Source organism: Rhinoderma darwinii (genome assembly GCF_050947455.1).
Source record: "Rhinoderma darwinii isolate aRhiDar2 chromosome 5 unlocalized genomic scaffold, aRhiDar2.hap1 SUPER_5_unloc_19, whole genome shotgun sequence".
Taxonomy (NCBI): domain Eukaryota; kingdom Metazoa; phylum Chordata; class Amphibia; order Anura; family Rhinodermatidae; genus Rhinoderma; species Rhinoderma darwinii.
In genome coordinates, this window is record NW_027461775.1 from 475,072 (window position 1) to 492,674 (window position 17,603).

At 47.7% G+C, this 17,603-nt stretch overlaps 12 non-coding genes across 12 annotated transcripts; all 12 read left to right on the top strand.

Annotated features, from left to right (window-relative positions):
• Positions 1 to 971: 971 nt before the first annotated feature.
• Positions 972 to 1,162, top strand: LOC142687003 (U2 spliceosomal RNA). The gene has a single exon (XR_012856290.1). It is a non-coding gene; the product is annotated as a U2 spliceosomal RNA (small nuclear RNA).
• Positions 1,163 to 2,454: 1,292 nt separating this feature from the next.
• Positions 2,455 to 2,645, top strand: LOC142687004 (U2 spliceosomal RNA). The gene has a single exon (XR_012856291.1). It is a non-coding gene; the product is annotated as a U2 spliceosomal RNA (small nuclear RNA).
• A 1,308-nt stretch (positions 2,646 to 3,953) lies between these two features.
• On the top strand, positions 3,954 to 4,144 carry LOC142687005 (U2 spliceosomal RNA). Its single transcript, XR_012856292.1, has one exon. It is a non-coding gene; the product is annotated as a U2 spliceosomal RNA (small nuclear RNA).
• Positions 4,145 to 5,428: 1,284 nt separating this feature from the next.
• Positions 5,429 to 5,619, top strand: LOC142687006 (U2 spliceosomal RNA). The gene has a single exon (XR_012856293.1). It is a non-coding gene; the product is annotated as a U2 spliceosomal RNA (small nuclear RNA).
• A 1,300-nt stretch (positions 5,620 to 6,919) lies between these two features.
• LOC142687008 (U2 spliceosomal RNA) lies at positions 6,920 to 7,110 on the top strand. Its single transcript, XR_012856294.1, has one exon. It is a non-coding gene; the product is annotated as a U2 spliceosomal RNA (small nuclear RNA).
• Positions 7,111 to 8,418: 1,308 nt separating this feature from the next.
• On the top strand, positions 8,419 to 8,609 carry LOC142687009 (U2 spliceosomal RNA). Its single transcript, XR_012856295.1, has one exon. It is a non-coding gene; the product is annotated as a U2 spliceosomal RNA (small nuclear RNA).
• Positions 8,610 to 9,909: 1,300 nt separating this feature from the next.
• LOC142687010 (U2 spliceosomal RNA) lies at positions 9,910 to 10,100 on the top strand. The gene has a single exon (XR_012856296.1). It is a non-coding gene; the product is annotated as a U2 spliceosomal RNA (small nuclear RNA).
• Positions 10,101 to 11,396: 1,296 nt separating this feature from the next.
• On the top strand, positions 11,397 to 11,587 carry LOC142687011 (U2 spliceosomal RNA). The gene has a single exon (XR_012856297.1). It is a non-coding gene; the product is annotated as a U2 spliceosomal RNA (small nuclear RNA).
• Positions 11,588 to 12,867: 1,280 nt separating this feature from the next.
• On the top strand, positions 12,868 to 13,058 carry LOC142687012 (U2 spliceosomal RNA). The gene has a single exon (XR_012856298.1). It is a non-coding gene; the product is annotated as a U2 spliceosomal RNA (small nuclear RNA).
• A 1,312-nt stretch (positions 13,059 to 14,370) lies between these two features.
• On the top strand, positions 14,371 to 14,561 carry LOC142687013 (U2 spliceosomal RNA). Its single transcript, XR_012856299.1, has one exon. It is a non-coding gene; the product is annotated as a U2 spliceosomal RNA (small nuclear RNA).
• Positions 14,562 to 15,857: 1,296 nt separating this feature from the next.
• LOC142687015 (U2 spliceosomal RNA) lies at positions 15,858 to 16,048 on the top strand. The gene has a single exon (XR_012856301.1). It is a non-coding gene; the product is annotated as a U2 spliceosomal RNA (small nuclear RNA).
• A 1,304-nt stretch (positions 16,049 to 17,352) lies between these two features.
• Positions 17,353 to 17,543, top strand: LOC142687016 (U2 spliceosomal RNA). Its single transcript, XR_012856302.1, has one exon. It is a non-coding gene; the product is annotated as a U2 spliceosomal RNA (small nuclear RNA).
• The last annotated feature ends 60 nt before the right edge of the window (positions 17,544 to 17,603 follow it).

Sequence of the window (17,603 nt, forward strand, 5' to 3'; positions counted from 1 at the left end):
TTGATTGATTGATTGATTGATTGATTGATTGATGCAGCACAACAGTCAAATAGTGGAGTGGAGTAGGGGAACAGCAAACAGCCAATAAAGCAGCCTGCCCGCTCGCCTGCCCGCCACAATGGACCTACCTGTGTACACTAGATGGATGTGATGGAATGTACTGTCGTCCCTACATTTCAAGAAGAAGTAAGAATTGCAGTTGCAACAAAGCCTTGCTTGCCTACAAAGAGAGCGGCAATTTGGATTTGTTACTATGTTACCTAGAAGAATAACAAACTGTGCAAGGATGGAGGTTGTAGGAGCAAGGAGAAGTTGTCTGTAAAGTTGGTGGATGCCTATTTTCCATTTTGCAGTCCCTTGTCTCCCTCTTGTGGCCTCCTGGAGGCAACTAGCTGTGCAAAAAAAAGACAGCCTGGCGGCCGGCTGTTGCAGTGTTGCCCTCTCAGGCAACACTGAGTGACTGACTGAGCCTCACCGTCTTATATAAAGTTCAGACGGAACTTTGCACGTGTCATAGTGGAGCCCTCAGGATTCCAGAGCCAGCTTTCTGACATCATAATGGGGCCTCAGAGATAAAAGCCTGGGCCCAGGCAGTGTTGGTCAGTGCTGCTCAGCAGGCAGCACTGGACTGGACTGGATTACAGCTGATACAAGGTGTGAAGGAACAAGGGGTGGCTGTGGGCATGCACTTGCTGCCGCTGCCAGTGTTTATCTGCATGGCAGCAGGGCATTTGGGCGTTGCCAGGAAGGCGTTTTTATGTAGATTCCTCCTCTTTCAGCACTGCATTGTGGTGCAAGCAAAAGAAGCAAATCCTGTCTGGCTTCCTCTCCGGCCTTTATTCACCTCCCGTGTAGCTGTGAGTGTGTGAGCCTGCAGGGCCCCATGGAATTGCCTAGAAGTAGGCTGAATCGCTGCAAGGGCTGAACAGCAGTATCGGGCAGGCTCGGGCAACGCGCGGCCCGTTCGGGTTATCGCTTCTCGGCCTTTTGGCTAAGATCAAGTGTAGTATCTGTTCTTATCAGTTTAATATCTGATACGTCCCCTATCTGGGGACCATATATTAAATGGATTTTTAGAACAGGGAGATGGAAATAGAGCTTGCTCTGTCCACTCCACGCATTGACCTGGTATTGCAGTATTTCCAGGACCGGTGCACCCTTTCCTTATGTGTTGACTAAAAGCAGATTCCAAAAGTGTTTTTTGTCTTTGCTATTGTTTCTGTCTTTCTGAAGGGATCTCCCCTTTTAATCCCATTATTTCAACACCTGTTGGACAATGCATGAGTGATAATGAGCTCATTGATTAAATGCAATTAATGAATAGATTGCCACCTCTTGTTGTGTGTCGTCTGTGTTTCTGTGTTTCCGGCATTTCACATTGGAACACCTCATTCACCTTCCTTGTCTTCTCTCCGCCCTCCCTTTTAGGTAAGTTAAAGAGCTGCACCTGAGCCAGCCACTGATTGATTGATTGATTGATTGATTGATTGATTGATTGATTGATTGATTGATTGATGCAGCACAACAGTCAAATAGTGGAGTGGAGTAGGGGAACAGCAAACAGCCAATAAAGCAGCCCGCCCGCTCGCCTGCCCGCCACAATGGACCTACCTGTGTACACTAGATGGATGTGATGGAATGTACTGTCGTCCCTACATTTCAAGAAGAAGTAAGAATTGCAGTTGCAACAAAGCCTTGCTTGCCTACAAAGAGAGCAGCAATTTGGATTTGTTACTATGTTACCTAGAAGAATAACAAACTGTGCAAGGATGGAGGTTGTAGGAGCAAGGAGAAGTTGTCTGTAAAGTTGGTGGATGCCTATTTTCCATTTTGCAGTCCCTTGTCTCCCTCTTGTGGCCTCCTGGAGGCAACTAGCTGTGCAAAAAAAAGACAGCCTGGCGGCCGGCTGTTGCAGTGTTGCCCTCTCAGGCAACACTGAGTGACTGACTGAGCCTCACCGTCTTATATAAAGTTCAGACGGAACTTTGCACGTGTCATAGTGGAGCCCTCAGGATTCCAGAGCCAGCTTTCTGACATCATAATGGGGCCTCAGAGATAAAAGCCTGGGCCCAGGCAGTGTTGGTCAGTGCTGCTCAGCAGGCAGCACTGGACTGGACTGGATTACAGCTGATACAAGGTGTGAAGGAACAAGGGGTGGCTGTGGGCATGCACTTGCTGCCGCTGCCAGTGTTTATCTGCATGGCAGCAGGGCATTTGGGCGTTGCCAGGAAGGCGTTTTTATGTAGATTCCTCCTCTTTCAGCACTGCATTGTGGTGCAAGCAAAAGAAGCAAATCCTGTCTGGCTTCCTCTCCGGCCTTTATTCACCTCCCGTGTAGCTGTGAGTGTGTGAGCCTGCAGGGCCCCATGGAATTGCCTAGAAGTAGGCTGAATCGCTGCAAGGGCTGAACAGCAGTATCGGGCAGGCTCGGGCAACGCGCGGCCCGTTCGGGTTATCGCTTCTCGGCCTTTTGGCTAAGATCAAGTGTAGTATCTGTTCTTATCAGTTTAATATCTGATACGTCCCCTATCTGGGGACCATATATTAAATGGATTTTTAGAACAGGGAGATGGAAATAGAGCTTGCTCTGTCCACTCCACGCATTGACCTGGTATTGCAGTATTTCCAGGACCGGTGCACCCTTTCCTTATGTGTTGACTAAAAGCAGATTCCAAAAGTGTTTTTTGTCTTTGCTATTGTTTCTGTCTTTCTGAAGGGATCTCCCCTTTTAATCCCATTATTTCAACACCTGTTGGACAATGCATGAGTGATAATGAGCTCATTGATTAAATGCAATTAATGAATAGATTGCCACCTCTTGTTGTGTGTCGTCTGTGTTTCTGTGTTTCCGGCATTTCACATTGGAACACCTCATTCACCTTCCTTGTCTTCTCTCCGCCCTCCCTTTTAGGTAAGTTAAAGAGCTGCACCTGAGCCAGCCACTGATTGATTGATTGATTGATTGATTGATTGATTGATTGATTGATTGATTGATTGATTGATTGATTGATTGATGCAGCACAACAGTCAAATAGTGGAGTGGAGTAGGGGAACAGCAAACAGCCAATAAAGCAGCCCGCCCGCTCGCCTGCCCGCCACAATGGACCTACCTGTGTACACTAGATGGATGTGATGGAATGTACTGTCGTCCCTACATTTCAAGAAGAAGTAAGAATTGCAGTTGCAACAAAGCCTTGCTTGCCTACAAAGAGAGCAGCAATTTGGATTTGTTACTATGTTACCTAGAAGAATAACAAACTGTGCAAGGATGGAGGTTGTAGGAGCAAGGAGAAGTTGTCTGTAAAGTTGGTGGATGCCTATTTTCCATTTTGCAGTCCCTTGTCTCCCTCTTGTGGCCTCCTGGAGGCAACTAGCTGTGCAAAAAAAAGACAGCCTGGCGGCCGGCTGTTGCAGTGTTGCCCTCTCAGGCAACACTGAGTGACTGACTGAGCCTCACCGTCTTATATAAAGTTCAGACGGAACTTTGCACGTGTCATAGTGGAGCCCTCAGGATTCCAGAGCCAGCTTTCTGACATCATAATGGGGCCTCAGAGATAAAAGCCTGGGCCCAGGCAGTGTTGGTCAGTGCTGCTCAGCAGGCAGCACTGGACTAGACTGGATTACAGCTGATACAAGGTGTGAAGGAACAAGGGGTGGCTGTGGGCATGCACTTGCTGCCGCTGCCAGTGTTTATCTGCATGGCAGCAGGGCATTTGGGCGTTGCCAGGAAGGCGTTTTTATGTAGATTCCTCCTCTTTCAGCACTGCATTGTGGTGCAAGCAAAAGAAGCAAATCCTGTCTGGCTTCCTCTCCGGCCTTTATTCACCTCCCGTGTAGCTGTGAGTGTGTGAGCCTGCAGGGCCCCATGGAATTGCCTAGAAGTAGGCTGAATCGCTGCAAGGGCTGAACAGCAGTATCGGGCAGGCTCGGGCAACGCGCGGCCCGTTCGGGTTATCGCTTCTCGGCCTTTTGGCTAAGATCAAGTGTAGTATCTGTTCTTATCAGTTTAATATCTGATACGTCCCCTATCTGGGGACCATATATTAAATGGATTTTTAGAACAGGGAGATGGAAATAGAGCTTGCTCTGTCCACTCCACGCATTGACCTGGTATTGCAGTATTTCCAGGACCGGTGCACCCTTTCCTTATGTGTTGACTAAAAGCAGATTCCAAAAGTGTTTTTTGTCTTTGCTATTGTTTCTGTCTTTCTGAAGGGATCTCCCCTTTTAATCCCATTATTTCAACACCTGTTGGACAATGCATGAGTGATAATGAGCTCATTGATTAAATGCAATTAATGAATAGATTGCCACCTCTTGTTGTGTGTCGTCTGTGTTTCTGTGTTTCCGGCATTTCACATTGGAACACCTCATTCACCTTCCTTGTCTTCTCTCCGCCCTCCCTTTTAGGTAAGTTAAAGAGCTGCACCTGAGCCAGCCACTGATTGATTGATTGATTGATTGATTGATTGATTGATTGATTGATTGATGCAGCACAACAGTCAAATAGTGGAGTGGAGTAGGGGAACAGCAAACAGCCAATAAAGCAGCCCGCCCGCTCGCCTGCCCGCCACAATGGACCTACCTGTGTACACTAGATGGATGTGATGGAATGTACTGTCGTCCCTACATTTCAAGAAGAAGTAAGAATTGCAGTTGCAACAAAGCCTTGCTTGCCTACAAAGAGAGCAGCAATTTTGATTTATTACTATGTTACCTAGAAGAATAACAAACTGTGCAAGGATGGAGGTTGTAGGAGCAAGGAGAAGTTGTCTGTAAAGTTGGTGGATGCCTATTTTCCATTTTGCAGTCCCTTGTCTCCCTCTTGTGGCCTCCTGGAGGCAACTAGCTGTGCAAAAAAAAGACAGCCTGGCGGCCGGCTGTTGCAGTGTTGCCCTCTCAGGCAACACTGAGTGACTGACTGAGCCTCACCGTCTTATATAAAGTTCAGACGGAACTTTGCACGTGTCATAGTGGAGCCCTCAGGATTCCAGAGCCAGCTTTCTGACATCATAATGGGGCCTCAGAGATAAAAGCCTGGGCCCAGGCAGTGTTGGTCAGTGCTGCTCAGCAGGCAGCACTGGACTGGACTGGATTACAGCTGATACAAGGTGTGAAGGAACAAGGGGTGGCTGTGGGCATGCACTTGCTGCCGCTGCCAGTGTTTATCTGCATGGCAGCAGGGCATTTGGGCGTTGCCAGGAAGGCGTTTTTATGTAGATTCCTCCTCTTTCAGCACTGCATTGTGGTGCAAGCAAAAGAAGCAAATCCTGTCTGGCTTCCTCTCCGGCCTTTATTCACCTCCCGTGTAGCTGTGAGTGTGTGAGCCTGCAGGGCCCCATGGAATTGCCTAGAAGTAGGCTGAATCGCTGCAAGGGCTGAACAGCAGTATCGGGCAGGCTCGGGCAACGCGCGGCCCGTTCGGGTTATCGCTTCTCGGCCTTTTGGCTAAGATCAAGTGTAGTATCTGTTCTTATCAGTTTAATATCTGATACGTCCCCTATCTGGGGACCATATATTAAATGGATTTTTAGAACAGGGAGATGGAAATAGAGCTTGCTCTGTCCACTCCACGCATTGACCTGGTATTGCAGTATTTCCAGGACCGGTGCACCCTTTCCTTATGTGTTGACTAAAAGCAGATTCCAAAAGTGTTTTTTGTCTTTGCTATTGTTTCTGTCTTTCTGAAGGGATCTCCCCTTTTAATCCCATTATTTCAACACCTGTTGGACAATGCATGAGTGATAATGAGCTCATTGATTAAATGCAATTAATGAATAGATTGCCACCTCTTGTTGTGTGTCGTCTGTGTTTCTGTCTGTGTTTCCGGCATTTCACATTGGAACACCTCATTCACCTTCCTTGTCTTCTCTCCGCCCTCCCTTTTAGGTAAGTTAAAGAGCTGCACCTGAGCCAGCCACTGATTGATTGATTGATTGATTGATTGATTGATTGATTGATTGATTGATTGATTGATTGATGCAGCACAACAGTCAAATAGTGGAGTGGAGTAGGGGAACAGCAAACAGCCAATAAAGCAGCCCGCCCGCTCGCCTGCCCGCCACAATGGACCTACCTGTGTACACTAGATGGATGTGATGGAATGTACTGTCGTCCCTACATTTCAAGAAGAAGTAAGAATTGCAGTTGCAACAAAGCCTTGCTTGCCTACAAAGAGAGCAGCAATTTGGATTTGTTACTATGTTACCTAGAAGAATAACAAACTGTGCAAGGATGGAGGTTGTAGGAGCAAGGAGAAGTTGTCTGTAAAGTTGGTGGATGCCTATTTTCCATTTTGCAGTCCCTTGTCTCCCTCTTGTGGCCTCCTGGAGGCAACTAGCTGTGCAAAAAAAAGACAGCCTGGCGGCCGGCTGTTGCAGTGTTGCCCTCTCAGGCAACACTGAGTGACTGACTGAGCCTCACCGTCTTATATAAAGTTCAGACGGAACTTTGCACGTGTCATAGTGGAGCCCTCAGGATTCCAGAGCCAGCTTTCTGACATCATAATGGGGCCTCAGAGATAAAAGCCTGGGCCCAGGCAGTGTTGGTCAGTGCTGCTCAGCAGGCAGCACTGGACTGGACTGGATTACAGCTGATACAAGGTGTGAAGGAACAAGGGGTGGCTGTGGGCATGCACTTGCTGCCGCTGCCAGTGTTTATCTGCATGGCAGCAGGGCATTTGGGCGTTGCCAGGAAGGCGTTTTTATGTAGATTCCTCCTCTTTCAGCACTGCATTGTGGTGCAAGCAAAAGAAGCAAATCCTGTCTGGCTTCCTCTCCGGCCTTTATTCACCTCCCGTGTAGCTGTGAGTGTGTGAGCCTGCAGGGCCCCATGGAATTGCCTAGAAGTAGGCTGAATCGCTGCAAGGGCTGAACAGCAGTATCGGGCAGGCTCGGGCAACGCGCGGCCCGTTCGGGTTATCGCTTCTCGGCCTTTTGGCTAAGATCAAGTGTAGTATCTGTTCTTATCAGTTTAATATCTGATACGTCCCCTATCTGGGGACCATATATTAAATGGATTTTTAGAACAGGGAGATGGAAATAGAGCTTGCTCTGTCCACTCCACGCATTGACCTGGTATTGCAGTATTTCCAGGACCGGTGCACCCTTTCCTTATGTGTTGACTAAAAGCAGATTCCAAAAGTGTTTTTTGTCTTTGCTATTGTTTCTGTCTTTCTGAAGGGATCTCCCCTTTTAATCCCATTATTTCAACACCTGTTGGACAATGCATGAGTGATAATGAGCTCATTGATTAAATGCAATTAATGAATAGATTGCCACCTCTTGTTGTGTGTCGTCTGTGTTTCTGTGTTTCCGGCATTTCACATTGGAACACCTCATTCACCTTCCTTGTCTTCTCTCCGCCCTCCCTTTTAGGTAAGTTAAAGAGCTGCACCTGAGCCAGCCACTGATTGATTGATTGATTGATTGATTGATTGATTGATTGATTGATTGATTGATTGATTGATTGATTGATTGATGCAGCACAACAGTCAAATAGTGGAGTGGAGTAGGGGAACAGCAAACAGCCAATAAAGCAGCCCGCCCGCTCGCCTGCCCGCCACAATGGACCTACCTGTGTACACTAGATGGATGTGATGGAATGTACTGTCGTCCCTACATTTCAAGAAGAAGTAAGAATTGCAGTTGCAACAAAGCCTTGCTTGCCTACAAAGAGAGCAGCAATTTGGATTTGTTACTATGTTACCTAGAAGAATAACAAACTGTGCAAGGATGGAGGTTGTAGGAGCAAGGAGAAGTTGTCTGTAAAGTTGGTGGATGCCTATTTTCCATTTTGCAGTCCCTTGTCTCCCTCTTGTGGCCTCCTGGAGGCAACTAGCTGTGCAAAAAAAAGACAGCCTGGCGGCCGGCTGTTGCAGTGTTGCCCTCTCAGGCAACACTGAGTGACTGACTGAGCCTCACCGTCTTATATAAAGTTCAGACGGAACTTTGCACGTGTCATAGTGGAGCCCTCAGGATTCCAGAGCCAGCTTTCTGACATCATAATGGGGCCTCAGAGATAAAAGCCTGGGCCCAGGCAGTGTTGGTCAGTGCTGCTCAGCAGGCAGCACTGGACTGGACTGGATTACAGCTGATACAAGGTGTGAAGGAACAAGGGGTGGCTGTGGGCATGCACTTGCTGCCGCTGCCAGTGTTTATCTGCATGGCAGCAGGGCATTTGGGCGTTGCCAGGAAGGCGTTTTTATGTAGATTCCTCCTCTTTCAGCACTGCATTGTGGTGCAAGCAAAAGAAGCAAATCCTGTCTGGCTTCCTCTCCGGCCTTTATTCACCTCCCGTGTAGCTGTGAGTGTGTGAGCCTGCAGGGCCCCATGGAATTGCCTAGAAGTAGGCTGAATCGCTGCAAGGGCTGAACAGCAGTATCGGGCAGGCTCGGGCAACGCGCGGCCCGTTCGGGTTATCGCTTCTCGGCCTTTTGGCTAAGATCAAGTGTAGTATCTGTTCTTATCAGTTTAATATCTGATACGTCCCCTATCTGGGGACCATATATTAAATGGATTTTTAGAACAGGGAGATGGAAATAGAGCTTGCTCTGTCCACTCCACGCATTGACCTGGTATTGCAGTATTTCCAGGACCGGTGCACCCTTTCCTTATGTGTTGACTAAAAGCAGATTCCAAAAGTGTTTTTTGTCTTTGCTATTGTTTCTGTCTTTCTGAAGGGATCTCCCCTTTTAATCCCATTATTTCAACACCTGTTGGACAATGCATGAGTGATAATGAGCTCATTGATTAAATGCAATTAATGAATAGATTGCCACCTCTTGTTGTGTGTCGTCTGTGTTTCTGTGTTTCCGGCATTTCACATTGGAACACCTCATTCACCTTCCTTGTCTTCTCTCCGCCCTCCCTTTTAGGTAAGTTAAAGAGCTGCACCTGAGTCAGCCACTGATTGATTGATTGATTGATTGATTGATTGATTGATTGATTGATTGATTGATTGATTGATTGATGCAGCACAACAGTCAAATAGTGGAGTGGAGTAGGGGAACAGCAAACAGCCAATAAAGCAGCCCGCCCGCTCGCCTGCCCGCCACAATGGACCTACCTGTGTACACTAGATGGATGTGCTGGAATGTACTGTCGTCCCTACATTTCAAGAAGAAGTAAGAATTGCAGTTGCAACAAAGCCTTGCTTGCCTACAAAGAGAGCAGCAATTTGGATTTGTTACTATGTTACCTAGAAGAATAACAAACTGTGCAAGGATGGAGGTTGTAGGAGCAAGGAGAAGTTGTCTGTAAAGTTGGTGGATGCCTATTTTCCATTTTGCAGTCCCTTGTCTCCCTCTTGTGGCCTCCTGGAGGCAACTAGCTGTGCAAAAAAAAGACAGCCTGGCGGCCGGCTGTTGCAGTGTTGCCCTCTCAGGCAACACTGAGTGACTGACTGAGCCTCACCGTCTTATATAAAGTTCAGACGGAACTTTGCACGTGTCATAGTGGAGCCCTCAGGATTCCAGAGCCAGCTTTCTGACATCATAATGGGGCCTCAGAGATAAAAGCCTGGGCCCAGGCAGTGTTGGTCAGTGCTGCTCAGCAGGCAGCACTGGACTGGACTGGATTACAGCTGATACAAGGTGTGAAGGAACAAGGGGTGGCTGTGGGCATGCACTTGCTGCCGCTGCCAGTGTTTATCTGCATGGCAGCAGGGCATTTGGGCGTTGCCAGGAAGGCGTTTTTATGTAGATTCCTCCTCTTTCAGCACTGCATTGTGGTGCAAGCAAAAGAAGCAAATCCTGTCTGGCTTCCTCTCCGGCCTTTATTCACCTCCCGTGTAGCTGTGAGTGTGTGAGCCTGCAGGGCCCCATGGAATTGCCTAGAAGTAGGCTGAATCGCTGCAAGGGCTGAACAGCAGTATCGGGCAGGCTCGGGCAACGCGCGGCCCGTTCGGGTTATCGCTTCTCGGCCTTTTGGCTAAGATCAAGTGTAGTATCTGTTCTTATCAGTTTAATATCTGATACGTCCCCTATCTGGGGACCATATATTAAATGGATTTTTAGAACAGGGAGATGGAAATAGAGCTTGCTCTGTCCACTCCACGCATTGACCTGGTATTGCAGTATTTCCAGGACCGGTGCACCCTTTCCTTATGTGTTGACTAAAAGCAGATTCCAAAAGTGTTTTTTGTCTTTGCTATTGTTTCTGTCTTTCTGAAGGGATCTCCCCTTTTAATCCCATTATTTCAACACCTGTTGGACAATGCATGAGTGATAATGAGCTCATTGATTAAATGCAATTAATGAATAGATTGCCACCTCTTGTTGTGTGTCGTCTGTGTTTCTGTGTTTCCGGCATTTCACATTGGAACACCTCATTCACCTTCCTTGTCTTCTCTCCGCCCTCCCTTTTAGGTAAGTTAAAGAGCTGCACCTGAGCCAGCCACTGATTGATTGATTGATTGATTGATTGATTGTTTGATTGATTGATTGATTGATTGATTGATGCAGCACAACAGTCAAATAGTGGAGTGGAGTAGGGGAACAGCAAACAGCCAATAAAGCAGCCCGCCCGCTCGCCTGCCCGCCACAATGGACCTACCTGTGTACACTAGATGGATGTGATGGAATGTACTGTCGTCCCTACATTTCAAGAAGAAGTAAGAATTGCAGTTGCAACAAAGCCTTGCTTGCCTACAAAGAGAGCAGCAATTTGGATTTGTTACTATGTTACCTAGAAGAATAACAAACTGTGCAAGGATGGAGGTTGTAGGAGCAAGGAGAAGTTGTCTGTAAAGTTGGTGGATGCCTATTTTCCATTTTGCAGTCCCTTGTCTCCCTCTTGTGGCCTCCTGGAGGCAACTAGCTGTGCAAAAAAAAGACAGCCTGGCGGCCGGCTGTTGCAGTGTTGCCCTCTCAGGCAACACTGAGTGACTGACTGAGCCTCACCGTCTTATATAAAGTTCAGACGGAACTTTGCACGTGTCATAGTGGAGCCCTCAGGATTCCAGAGCCAGCTTTCTGACATCATAATGGGGCCTCAGAGATAAAAGCCTGGGCCCAGGCAGTGTTGGTCAGTGCTGCTCAGCAGGCAGCACTGGACTGGACTGGATTACAGCTGATACAAGGTGTGAAGGAACAAGGGGTGGCTGTGGGCATGCACTTGCTGCCGCTGCCAGTGTTTATCTGCATGGCAGCAGGGCATTTGGGCGTTGCCAGGAAGGCGTTTTTATGTAGATTCCTCCTCTTTCAGCACTGCATTGTGGTGCAAGCAAAAGAAGCAAATCCTGTCTGGCTTCCTCTCCGGCCTTTATTCACCTCCCGTGTAGCTGTGAGTGTGTGAGCCTGCAGGGCCCCATGGAATTGCCTAGAAGTAGGCTGAATCGCTGCAAGGGCTGAACAGCAGTATCGGGCAGGCTCGGGCAACGCGCGGCCCGTTCGGGTTATCGCTTCTCGGCCTTTTGGCTAAGATCAAGTGTAGTATCTGTTCTTATCAGTTTAATATCTGATACGTCCCCTATCTGGGGACCATATATTAAATGGATTTTTAGAACAGGGAGATGGAAATAGAGCTTGCTCTGTCCACTCCACGCATTGACCTGGTATTGCAGTATTTCCAGGACCGGTGCACCCTTTCCTTATGTGTTGACTAAAAGCAGATTCCAAAAGTGTTTTTTGTCTTTGCTATTGTTTCTGTCTTTCTGAAGGGATCTCCCCTTTTAATCCCATTATTTCAACACCTGTTGGACAATGCATGAGTGATAATGAGCTCATTGATTAAATGCAATTAATGAATAGATTGCCACCTCTTGTTGTGTGTCGTCTGTGTTTCTGTGTTTCCGGCATTTCACATTGGAACACCTCATTCACCTTCCTTGTCTTCTCTCCGCCCTCCCTTTTAGGTAAGTTAAAGAGCTGCACCTGAGCCAGCCACTGATTGATTGATTGATTGATTGATTGATTGATTGATTGATTGATGCAGCACAACAGTCAAATAGTGGAGTGGAGTAGGGGAACAGCAAACAGCCAATAAAGCAGCCCGCCCGCTCGCCTGCCCGCCACAATGGACCTACCTGTGTACACTAGATGGATGTGATGGAATGTACTGTCGTCCCTACATTTCAAGAAGAAGTAAGAATTGCAGTTGCAACAAAGCCTTGCTTGCCTACAAAGAGAGCAGCAATTTGGATTTATTACTATGTTACCTAGAAGAATAACAAACTGTGCAAGGATGGAGGTTGTAGGAGCAAGGAGAAGTTGTCTGTAAAGTTGGTGGATGCCTATTTTCCATTTTGCAGTCCCTTGTCTCCCTCTTGTGGCCTCCTGGAGGCAACTAGCTGTGCAAAAAAAAGACAGCCTGGCTGCCGGCTGTTGCAGTGTTGCCCTCTCAGGCAACACTGAGTGACTGACTGAGCCTCACCGTCTTATATAAAGTTCAGACGGAACTTTGCACGTGTCATAGTGGAGCCCTCAGGATTCCAGAGCCAGCTTTCTGACATCATAATGGGGCCTCAGAGATAAAAGCCTGGGCCCAGGCAGTGTTGGTCAGTGCTGCTCAGCAGGCAGCACTGGACTGGACTGGATTACAGCTGATACAAGGTGTGAAGGAACAAGGGGTGGCTGTGGGCATGCACTTGCTGCCGCTGCCAGTGTTTATCTGCATGGCAGCAGGGCATTTGGGCGTTGCCAGGAAGGCGTTTTTATGTAGATTCCTCCTCTTTCAGCACTGCATTGTGGTGCAAGCAAAAGAAGCAAATCCTGTCTGGCTTCCTCTCCGGCCTTTATTCACCTCCCGTGTAGCTGTGAGTGTGTGAGCCTGCAGGGCCCCATGGAATTGCCTAGAAGTAGGCTGAATCGCTGCAAGGGCTGAACAGCAGTATCGGGCAGGCTCGGGCAACGCGCGGCCCGTTCGGGTTATCGCTTCTCGGCCTTTTGGCTAAGATCAAGTGTAGTATCTGTTCTTATCAGTTTAATATCTGATACGTCCCCTATCTGGGGACCATATATTAAATGGATTTTTAGAACAGGGAGATGGAAATAGAGCTTGCTCTGTCCACTCCACGCATTGACCTGGTATTGCAGTATTTCCAGGACCGGTGCACCCTTTCCTTATGTGTTGACTAAAAGCAGATTCCAAAAGTGTTTTTTGTCTTTGCTATTGTTTCTGTCTTTCTGAAGGGATCTCCCCTTTTAATCCCATTATTTCAACACCTGTTGGACAATGCATGAGTGATAATGAGCTCATTGATTAAATGCAATTAATGAATAGATTGCCACCTCTTGTTGTGTGTCGTCTGTGTTTCTGTGTTTCCGGCATTTCACATTGGAACACCTCATTCACCTTCCTTGTCTTCTCTCCGCCCTCCCTTTTAGGTAAGTTAAAGAGCTGCACCTGAGCCAGCCACTGATTGATTGATTGATTGATTGATTGATTGATTGATTGATTGATTGATTGATTGATTGATTGATTGATTGATTGATGCAGCACAACAGTCAAATAGTGGAGTGGAGTAGGGGAACAGCAAACAGCCAATAAAGCAGCCCGCCCGCTCGCCTGCCCGCCACAATGGACCTACCTGTGTACACTAGATGGATGTGATGGAATGTACTGTCGTCCCTACATTTCAAGAAGAAGTAAGAATTGCAGTTGCAACAAAGCCTTGCTTGCCTACAAAGAGAGCAGCAATTTGGATTTGTTACTATGTTACCTAGAAGAATAACAAACTGTGCAAGGATGGAGGTTGTAGGAGCAAGGAGAAGTTGTCTGTAAAGTTGGTGGATGCCTATTTTCCATTTTGCAGTCCCTTGTCTCCCTCTTGTGGCCTCCTGGAGGCAACTAGCTGTGCAAAAAAAAGACAGCCTGGCGGCCGGCTGTTGCAGTGTTGCCCTCTCAGGCAACACTGAGTGACTGACTGAGCCTCACCGTCTTATATAAAGTTCAGACGGAACTTTGCACGTGTCATAGTGGAGCCCTCAGGATTCCAGAGCCAGCTTTCTGACATCATAATGGGGCCTCAGAGATAAAAGCCTGGGCCCAGGCAGTGTTGGTCAGTGCTGCTCAGCAGGCAGCACTGGACTGGACTGGATTACAGCTGATACAAGGTGTGAAGGAACAAGGGGTGGCTGTGGGCATGCACTTGCTGCCGCTGCCAGTGTTTATCTGCATGGCAGCAGGGCATTTGGGCGTTGCCAGGAAGGCGTTTTTATGTAGATTCCTCCTCTTTCAGCACTGCATTGTGGTGCAAGCAAAAGAAGCAAATCCTGTCTGGCTTCCTCTCCGGCCTTTATTCACCTCCCGTGTAGCTGTGAGTGTGTGAGCCTGCAGGGCCCCATGGAATTGCCTAGAAGTAGGCTGAATCGCTGCAAGGGCTGAACAGCAGTATCGGGCAGGCTCGGGCAACGCGCGGCCCGTTCGGGTTATCGCTTCTCGGCCTTTTGGCTAAGATCAAGTGTAGTATCTGTTCTTATCAGTTTAATATCTGATACGTCCCCTATCTGGGGACCATATATTAAATGGATTTTTAGAACAGGGAGATGGAAATAGAGCTTGCTCTGTCCACTCCACGCATTGACCTGGTATTGCAGTATTTCCAGGACCGGTGCACCCTTTCCTTATGTGTTGACTAAAAGCAGATTCCAAAAGTGTTTTTTGTCTTTGCTATTGTTTCTGTCTTTCTGAAGGGATCTCCCCTTTTAATCCCATTATTTCAACACCTGTTGGACAATGCATGAGTGATAATGAGCTCATTGATTAAATGCAATTAATGAATAGATTGCCACCTCTTGTTGTGTGTCGTCTGTGTTTCTGTGTTTCCGGCATTTCACATTGGAACACCTCATTCACCTTCCTTGTCTTCTCTCCGCCCTCCCTTTTAGGTAAGTTAAAGAGCTGCACCTGAGCCAGCCACTGATTGATTGATTGATTGATTGATTGATTGATTGATTGATTGATTGATTGATTGATTGATGCAGCACAACAGTCAAATAGTGGAGTGGAGTAGGGGAACAGCAAACAGCCAATAAAGCAGCCCGCCCGCTCGCCTGCCCGCCACAATGGACCTACCTGTGTACACTAGATGGATGTGATGGAATGTACTGTCGTCCCTACATTTCAAGAAGAAGTAAGAATTGCAGTTGCAACAAAGCCTTGCTTGCCTACAAAGAGAGCAGCAATTTGGATTTGTTACTATGTTACCTAGAAGAATAACAAACTGTGCAAGGATGGAGGTTGTAGGAGCAAGGAGAAGTTGTCTGTAAAGTTGGTGGATGCCTATTTTCCATTTTGCAGTCCCTTGTCTCCCTCTTGTGGCCTCCTGGAGGCAACTAGCTGTGCAAAAAAAAGACAGCCTGGCGGCCGGCTGTTGCAGTGTTGCCCTCTCAGGCAACACTGAGTGACTGACTGAGCCTCACCGTCTTATATAAAGTTCAGACGGAACTTTGCACGTGTCATAGTGGAGCCCTCAGGATTCCAGAGCCAGCTTTCTGACATCATAATGGGGCCTCAGAGATAAAAGCCTGGGCCCAGGCAGTGTTGGTCAGTGCTGCTCAGCAGGCAGCACTGGACTGGACTGGATTACAGCTGATACAAGGTGTGAAGGAACAAGGGGTGGCTGTGGGCATGCACTTGCTGCCGCTGCCAGTGTTTATCTGCATGGCAGCAGGGCATTTGGGCGTTGCCAGGAAGGCGTTTTTATGTAGATTCCTCCTCTTTCAGCACTGCATTGTGGTGCAAGCAAAAGAAGCAAATCCTGTCTGGCTTCCTCTCCGGCCTTTATTCACCTCCCGTGTAGCTGTGAGTGTGTGATCCTGCAGGGCCCCATGGAATTGCCTAGAAGTAGGCTGAATCGCTGCAAGGGCTGAACAGCAGTATCGGGCAGGCTCGGGCAACGCGCGGCCCGTTCGGGTTATCGCTTCTCGGCCTTTTGGCTAAGATCAAGTGTAGTATCTGTTCTTATCAGTTTAATATCTGATACGTCCCCTATCTGGGGACCATATATTAAATGGATTTTTAGAACAGGGAGATGGAAATAGAGCTTGCTCTGTCCACTCCACGCATTGACCTGGTATTGCAGTATTTCCAGGACCGGTGCACCCTTTCCTTATGTGTTGACTAAAAGCAGATTCCAAAAGTGTTTTTTGTCTTTGCTATTGTTTCTGTCTTTCTGAAGGGATCTCCCCTTTTAATCCCATTATTTCAACACCTGTTGGACAATGCATGAGTGATAATGAGCTCATTGATTAAATGCAATTAATGAATAGATTGCCACCTCTTGTTGTGTGTCGTCTGTGTTTCTGTGTTTCCGGCATTTCACATTGGAACACCTCATTCACCTTCCTTGTCTTCTCTCCGCCCTCCCTTTTAGGTAAGTTAAAGAGCTGCACCTGAGCCAGCCACTGATTGATTGATTGATTGATTGATTGATTGATTGATTGATTGATTGATTGATTGATTGATTGATTGATGCAGCACAACAGTCAAATAGTGGAGTGGAGTAGGGGAACAGCAAACAGCCAATAAAGCAGCCCGCCCGCTCGCCTGCCCGCCACAATGGACCTACCTGTGTACACTAGATGGATGTGATGGAATGTACTGTCGTCCCTACATTTCAAGAAGAAGTAAGAATTGCAGTTGCAACAAAGCCTTGCTTGCCTACAAAGAGAGCAGCAATTTGGATTTGTTACTATGTTACCTAGAAGAATAACAAACTGTGCAAGGATGGAGGTTGTAGGAGCAAGGAGAAGTTGTCTGTAAAGTTGGTGGATGCCTATTTTCCATTTTGCAGTCCCTTGTCTCCCTCTTGTGGCCTCCTGGAGGCAACTAGCTGTGCAAAAAAAAGACAGCCTGGCGGCCGGCTGTTGCAGTGTTGCCCTCTCAGGCAACACTGAGTGACTGACTGAGCCTCACCGTCTTATATAAAGTTCAGACGGAACTTTGCACGTGTCATAGTGGAGCCCTCAGGATTCCAGAGCCAGCTTTCTGACATCATAATGGGGCCTCAGAGATAAAAGCCTGGGCCCAGGCAGTGTTGGTCAGTGCTGCTCAGCAGGCAGCACTGGACTGGACTGGATTACAGCTGATACAAGGTGTGAAGGAACAAGGGGTGGCTGTGGGCATGCACTTGCTGCCGCTGCCAGTGTTTATCTGCATGGCAGCAGGGCATTTGGGCGTTGCCAGGAAGGCGTTTTTATGTAGATTCCTCCTCTTTCAGCACTGCATTGTGGTGCAAGCAAAAGAAGCAAATCCTGTCTGGCTTCCTCTCCGGCCTTTATTCACCTCCCGTGTAGCTGTGAGTGTGTGAGCCTGCAGGGCCCCATGGAATTGCCTAGAAGTAGGCTGAATCGCTGCAAGGGCTGAACAGCAGTATCGGGCAGGCTCGGGCAACGCGCGGCCCGTTCGGGTTATCGCTTCTCGGCCTTTTGGCTAAGATCAAGTGTAGTATCTGTTCTTATCAGTTTAATATCTGATACGTCCCCTATCTGGGGACCATATATTAAATGGATTTTTAGAACAGGGAGATGGAAATAGAGCTTGCTCTGTCCACTCCACGCATTGACCTGGTATTGCAGTATTTCCAGGACCGGTGCACCCTTTCCTTATGTGTTGACTAAAAGCAGATTCCAAAAGTGTTTTTTGTCTTTGCTATTGTTTCTG